The 7,315-nt window shown below is 47.5% G+C and overlaps 1 long non-coding RNA gene across 1 annotated transcript in view; it reads left to right on the top strand.

Annotated features, from left to right (window-relative positions):
* The window catches only part of LOC116813892 (uncharacterized), a 22,780-nt gene extending 16,198 nt beyond the window's left edge, over positions 1 to 6,582 (top strand). Inside the window, exon 4 of the long non-coding RNA XR_009214953.1 lies at positions 6,433 to 6,582. This is a non-coding gene — a long non-coding RNA (uncharacterized LOC116813892). The remainder of the gene's footprint in view (positions 1 to 6,432) is intronic.
* The last annotated feature ends 733 nt before the right edge of the window (positions 6,583 to 7,315 follow it).

Genomic DNA, 7,315 nt, shown 5'->3' on the forward strand with positions numbered 1-7,315 from the left:
GTGTGTGTGTGTGTGTGTGTGTGAAGTTTGCAGGTTTAGAGACTTTTCTCCCAGTGGACTTTAATTCTCTTAGGTAAAGGAAAGGGCATAATGCTGGCTGGAATCCTCAGGACGAATGTCCCCTTTGTGCTTCATCAGTGCCTCCTGATCTTATTTTGGGGACCGACCTGAGAGTCATCGAAATGTGTGGATTCAGGAGGTCTGTGGTCACCATTTAGTGATCAGCCATGGTATGAGAAATCTCCATTGCTTCTGGTGCAGGGGACGGTGGGGGGCGCCCCTGATAGAGCAGCACCTATGTTCCTGACAGTAAGAAACATGCTTGTCCCTGCTATGCATGACATGGCGCAAGCCTGCTAACAACTGCAGCTTAAGGAGAGCAGGGTTCTTTGCTGGGAACCCTGCAGATGCATAATTTCTTTTCTGTTTTTGACCCTGTGCTCCAAGATGCATAATTTCATTATTATTATTATTATCATTATTATTATTATTTTGAGACAGCTGAGGCTGGAGTGCAGTGGCACCATCTCAGCTCACTGCAACCTCCGCCTCCTGGGTTCAAGTGATTGTCCTGCCTCAGCCTTCTGAATAGCTGAGATTATAGGTGCCCGCCACCAAGTCTGGCTAATTTTTGTATTTTTAGTAGAGATAGAGTTTTCCTATGTTGGCCCAGGATGGTCTTGAACTCCTGGCCTCAAGTGATCCACCCACCTCGACCTCCCAAAATGCTGGGATTACAGGTGTGAGCCACTGCCTGCTGCCAATTTCATTAATCTTTGTAACTATCCTGTGGGAAAATATATGCGTTTCCTACTCCTGTTGTAACCAATGATCACAAACATAGTGCCCTAAAACAACACATCCATTTATTATCTTACAGTTATGGAGGAAATGGGTCTTACTGGACCAAAATGAAGGCATTGGCCGAGCTGCGTTCCTGCTCTAGGCTCTGCAGGAGAATCCCTTTCCTTGCCTTTTCCAGTTCCCCCAGGCTGCCCACATCCCTTGGTTTGTGGTCCCCTCCTCCTCCTCTTCAAAGCCAGCAGCGCTGCCTCTTCACATCTTGCTCTGACCTTGGCGGTTGTGATCCCATCTCCTTCTCAGACTCTGATTCTCATGCCTCTCTCTTCTAAGGACTCTTGTGATCCCACTGGGTCCACTTGGGTGATGCAGGAGAGTCCCCATAACTCACTCAACATCTTTCCATTTCATCACATCTGTAAAGACCCTTTGTGGACTGGGCGAGGTGGCTCTTGCCTATAATCCCAGTGCTTTGGGAGGCCGAGGCAGGTGGATCACTTGGAGTCAGGAGTTTGAGACCAGCCTGGCCAACATGGTGAAACCCCGTCTCTACTAAAAATACAAAAATTAGCCAGGTGTGGTGGTGCATGCCTGTAATCCCAGCTGCTTGGGAGGCTAAGGCAGGAGAATCACTTGAACCGGGAGGTGGAGGTTGCAGTGAGCCGAGATCATACCACTGCACTTCAGCCTGATTGACAGAGTGAGAATCAGTCTCACCAAAAAAATAAAAAAAATAAAAAAAGACCCTTTGTGATATGAAGTCACACATTCACAGGCTCTGAGGGTTAGGAAATGTATTAATACATGGTTGTGGGCCATTATTCTATCGGTCACAGAAAGGTGATAGATAAACAAACTGAGGCTCAGAATGACCTGCCCAAGGGCATGTGGCTGATGTGGAACACCTGGGATTTACATCTAGGTGTGTCAGACACTGAGGCTTACTCATTTGGGTCAGCGTGTGCCCTTTCTGCAATGACACTCTTTCCCCCAGTGGTTAGTGGGTACCTGTACTCCCCAAACCCACTTGGCAGCACCCAAACTGAGTAACATTCTTTCACACCTGTATTAGGGTTCTCTAGAGGGACAGAGCTCATGGAATATATAAATATATATATATATATAAACTTAATACTGAATAAACTCCCCTTTATATATTTATATATTATATATATTTATATAAATACATATTTATATATTTATATATAGTTAAATATATTTATATATTATATGTTTATTTATCTATCCTATATATTTATATAATTACATATAATATATATTTGTGTATATTATATATTATATGATATATATATAAAGGGGAGTTTATTAAGTATTGACTCACACCATCACAAGGTCCCACAACAGGCCGTCTGCAGGCTGAGGAGCAAGAAGAGCCAGTCCGAGTTCCAAAATTGAGGAACTTGGAGTCTGATGTTTCAAGGGCAGGAAGCATCCAGCACAGGAGAAAAATGAAGGCTGGGAGGCTAGGCCAGTCTCTCTTTCCACATTTTTCTGCCTGCTTACTTTCTAGCCGAGCTGGCAGCTGATCAGATTGTGCCCATCCAGATTAAGGGCAGGTCTGCCTTTCCCAGCCCACTGACTCAAATGTTAATCTCCTTTGGCAACACCCACACGGACACACCCAAGATCCATACTCTGTATCCTTCCATCCAATCAAGTTGACACTCAGTCTTAATCATCACAACACCTGATACAAAGTCACAGGCCGTTGGCTTTCATGCCCACCTGTATAGTAAGGCCAGGATTCAGAAAATGTTCCTCAATCCCCAAACCAGGACCTCACCACACCCAAGTCACCACTGCCAACTCCCAACTCCCATCCCTATTTGCCCTCTGTGCCTGGCGGGGGGTTGGGGTAGTTTGTTTTGTTTCTCAGAATGTGGTCCATGGGCCAGCTGCGTCGGCATACCTGGGCACTTGTTAGAAAGGCGGGATCTGGGCCCCACCCTAGACCAGCTGAATCAGAATCTGCATTGTAACCAGAGCCCCCCCCAGTGAGTCACGTGCACAGTGGAGTTTAAGAAGCTCCTCCCTCGAGGACCATGCTCCACCTGGGTTGCCTTCTCACACCTATTTCTCCTCTTCTTCTGCCCCCTCCTCAGGTGTCTCGGCTTGGATTCCTGCAGCTCGGGAGGACGCATTAGGGAAATGTCTATGTTGCTCTTTCTGCCTTAGCTTCTTAGAATTGGCAGCAGAAGAGGCCCCTCCTGGCAGCGCTCGGCTGGGCCCTGCAGCTGGCTGGGGGAGGCCTCTCTGTGGCCACACGCCTGGGGTCTGGGCTGGTTCCCCTTGCTGCTGCCTCTCTCCTGGGTGGACAGTGGTCTAGAGCTGTGCTGGGGGCCCCGTCCTTCCTCCTGTGCACCAGCCTCAGCGAGAGGCAAAGGCGTAGGTGTGAAATGACTTTGACCTTGGTGTTTAGGCAGATCCCTCTCACTCTGAAAGTGCTTCAACATGTTGGCCTGGTACGTTCCGAGCACTGTGGAGTTTTGGCAGAGTGGCCGATAAGTATTTTTAGTTCCTTCCTCCTTAATGTTTGCCAGAAAACCACAGTCATTACTCATGAGGAGGAGAAGTTTCCTCCCTCCCAGGCTCCAGAAGAGTCCGGGCTAGCCCTCAGATGCCCACTGAGCTGCCCCTGCCTGGGCTCCTAAGCTGTCTTTGAAATCAACATAATGCTAACACCTACAATAAAGCAGGACGCCATATATTTTTTAATAGACTAAGACCTGAGCTTTTTTTGTTAATTAATTTGGTGGGTTTTTTTTTTTTTTTTTTTTTTTTTGTCTTGCTCTGTTACCAGGCTGGAGTGGAGTGACGCGATCTCAGCTCACTGCAACCTCCACCTCCTGGGTTCAAGCAACTCTCCTGCCTCAGCCTCCTGAGTAGCTGGGACTACAGACGCGTACCACCATGCCCAGCTAATTTTTTGTATTTTTAGTAGAGACAGGGTTTCACCACGTTGGCCAAGCTGGTCTCGAACTCCTGACCTCAGGTGATCTGCCCACCTCAGCCTCTCAAAGTGCTAGGATTACAGGCATAAGCCACCACGCCTGGCCTTTTTTTTTTTTTTTGAGACAGGGTCTCGCTCTGTCACCCAGGCTGGAGTGCAGTGGCACCATCTCAGCTCATTACAACCTCTACTTCCCAGGCTCAAGTGATCCTTCCACCTCAGCCTCCTAAGTAGCTGGGACCACAGTCATGCGCCACCAAGCCTGGCTAATTTTTGCATATTTTGTAGAGATGGGGTTTTATTATGTTGTCCCGGCTGATCTTGGACTCCTGAGCTCAAGTGATCCTCCCTCCGTGGCCTCCCAAAGTGTTGGGATTACAGGTGTGAGCCAGCTTGCCTGGCCCAATTTATTTGTTAAAATTCCAGTAAAATATACATATCATAAAATGTACTATTTTAACCACTTTTTTTTTTTTTTGAGATGGAGTTTTGCTCTTGTTGCTCAGGCTGGAGTACAATGGCGTGATCTTGGTTCACTGCAACCTCCACCTCCCGGGTTCAAGCGATTCTCCTGCCTCAGCCTCCCGAGTAGTTGGGATTACAGGCATGTGCCACCACCCGCAGCTAGTTTTGTATTTTTAGTAGAGACGGGTTTTCTCCATGTTAGTCAGGCAGGTGTCCAACTCCTAACCTCAGGTGATCTGCCTGCCTCATCCTCCCAAAGTATTGGGATTACAGGCGTGAGCCACCACGCCAGGCCTATTTTAACCACTTTTAAGTATACCATTCAGTGGCATAAGTATATTCACAGTTGTGCAGCTATCACCACCATCCATTTCCAGAGCTCTTCATCTTGTGAAACTGAAACTCTGTACCCCACATTCCCCTGCCACCCCCTTATCCTCTGGAAACCACCATTCTACTTTCTATGAATTCCATGACTCTAGGTCTTTCATATGAGTGGAATCATACAATATTTGTCCTCTTGTGACTGGTTTATTTCCCTTAGCATAATGTTTTCAAGTTTCACCCACGATGTAGTGGCCTAAGCTTCTTAAAAAAAAAAAAAAGCCGGGCGCAGTGGTTCACACCAGTAATCCCAGCACTTTGGGAGGCTGAGGCAGGTGGATCACCCGAGGCCAGGAGTTCGAGGCCAGCCTGGCCAACATGGCGAAACCCTGTCTCTACTAAAAATAACAAAAATTAGCCGGGTGTGGTGGTGGGCGCTTGTAATCCCAGCTACTCGGGAGGCTGAGGCAGGAGAATCGCTCGAACCCGGGAGGTGGAGGTTGCAGTGAGTCGAGATCGCGCCACTGCACTCCAGCCTGGGCTCGAGAGAGTCTCACTCCTCAGCCTCCCGAGTAGCTGGGATTACAACCGCCCTCTACTTGATAGAGGAGGCTGGGCATAGTGACTCACACCTGTAATCTCAACACTTTGGGAGGCAGAGGTGGGAGGATTGCTTGAGCCCAGGAGTTTGAGATCAGCTTGGGTAATATAGCCAGGTCCCATCTCTCCAAAAAATAAATGAGACAGGCATGATGGCGTGTGTCTGTAGTCTCAGCTACTCGGTGGAGGCTGAGGTGGGAGGATCACTTGAGCCCAGTAAGTTGAGGCTGCAGCTAGCTATGATCACACCACTGCACTCCAGCCTGGGTGACAAAGCGAGACCTTGTCTCAAAATAAAAAACAAAAACAAAAAACCATGATTGCATTTTTTTATTTTAGGCAACCAGTTTCTGGTTAGTCCTAGCACATCTGCTAAGGTAGGGCAGCATTTGCTTTCAAAAAAGGGATGGCAAACCAGAAGCACGCCAAAGGCAGCTGCCTACCACTTCTGCTCCTTGGGAATGATCTGGGGAAAGCCAGCTGGGCACCCCTCCTCTCTGCTCAGGAGAGTGAAGAAATCCACAGGGTTAGGGCTTAGACAGCTTTGCACAAACTCAGGGGCCCCCAATTCCCTCTGCCAAGGGCAAAGTTCCTGCACCTTCAGCATCTTCAATCATAGTTCCCTGTGTGGATCTTAGTTTTAATGGCAGTACCTTCTAGACCACAAGGGACGCGGCTCCCTCAGAAAAATCTCACCATTGGTGGAGGGATAATAGCCTTAAGGATCTAGTTCAGTAAACACAGGATTCTTTTGTGATGTGCTTTCCAAACAAGGTACACACTTTGGGATTAATTAAACTCTTTTCTAGCTGCTTGCCAGGGTAACCTTTCTTTTATGCTTCTTAGGGGGGCACACAACGTAAAAAGTCAAATCTATTATGTTCATGACTCGGAGGGAAAGATCTGGGACAAAATTACCTTACAGACCATTTTTTTTTTTGGTTGTTTTTTCTTTTCTTAAATTTCCTGAGTACTGGATCAAATGGAGAGCTGTCTGAGCTGTGTGCTAGCTAAGCAACAGAGTCAATCCAGGAGAGGAGCAGTTTGGAATTAAAGCGATAGAAGCTCAGGGTGGGGGGGGTGACACTGATGACAGCATGAACCTCCAATTTCTTGGCAAGCTTGGGGGGACAATAAAGAGGTACATGGGAGTTGAGTGCTGACTGTTGAAGCCTTGGCCCATGTTCTTATTCCAGGCTTGCTGCGTTTTTGAGTGCATGACATTTAATTAATTTTACAGTTCATTCTTTTCACTGTTCCATTTTTGACAGTGTCACTCTCCGATCTCTCAGCTGGTTGAGAAAAATCTGTATCAGTCATTACCCTTGCTCAAGCCCAGACTGGGTCATCTGGCCACAGCAGGAGATGCAGCGGGGGAACAGCAGCAGGAGATGCAGCGGGGGAACAGCAGCAGGCATGGAGCTGAGACAAGATTTCACTGCGCAGACAGTTTCCGGGAAGAGACTGGGTCTGAAGCGGCATCTCCATGTCCCAGGAGTACCTTTCAAAGCTTCTCCTGTCCTGGCCTCAAGCTCTAGGAGCTTTGAAAAAATGCTTGCATTTTGGGCTGGGCGGGGTGGCTCACGCCTGTAATCCCTGCATTTTGGGAGGCTGAGGTGGACAGATCACTTGAGGTCAGGAGTTTGAGACCAGCCTAGCCAATACGGCGAAACCCTATCTCTACAAAAAATTCAAAAATTAGCCTGGTGGTGGTGGCTCAGCACATGTAATCCCAGCTACTTGGGAGGCTGAGGCAGGAGAATCGCTTGAGCCTGGGAGGCAGAGGTTGCAGTGAGCTGAGATCATGCCACTGGACTCCAGCGTGGGTGACAGAGTGACACGCTGTCTCAAAAAAAGAAAAATACTTGAAAATATGCTTGCATTTTGAATATATATCTCTATCTATCTATCTATATATTCTATATCTGTAAAAGAAAAAATATTCAGGACTTTCTAAATTTATTATGCCATGTGGGGAGTTAAGCCCTGGAAACTCACATAGCATGTATGCAACTTCTGCTCTTAGGTTATAGTTTAACTCTCTTCCTCTTTGCTCTTGTTCTGTAAATGACTGGGAGAGACCAGACACCAAACCTCCTCCCCTTCCAATCACTGATCTTTGTTGTAGAGGAACTGCCTCCTTTATTGTCCCGT

This window comes from Hylobates moloch, unplaced genomic scaffold, assembly GCF_009828535.3.
Source record: "Hylobates moloch isolate HMO894 unplaced genomic scaffold, HMol_V3 SCAFFOLD_9, whole genome shotgun sequence".
NCBI classification, from domain to species: Eukaryota; Metazoa; Chordata; class Mammalia; order Primates; family Hylobatidae; genus Hylobates; species Hylobates moloch.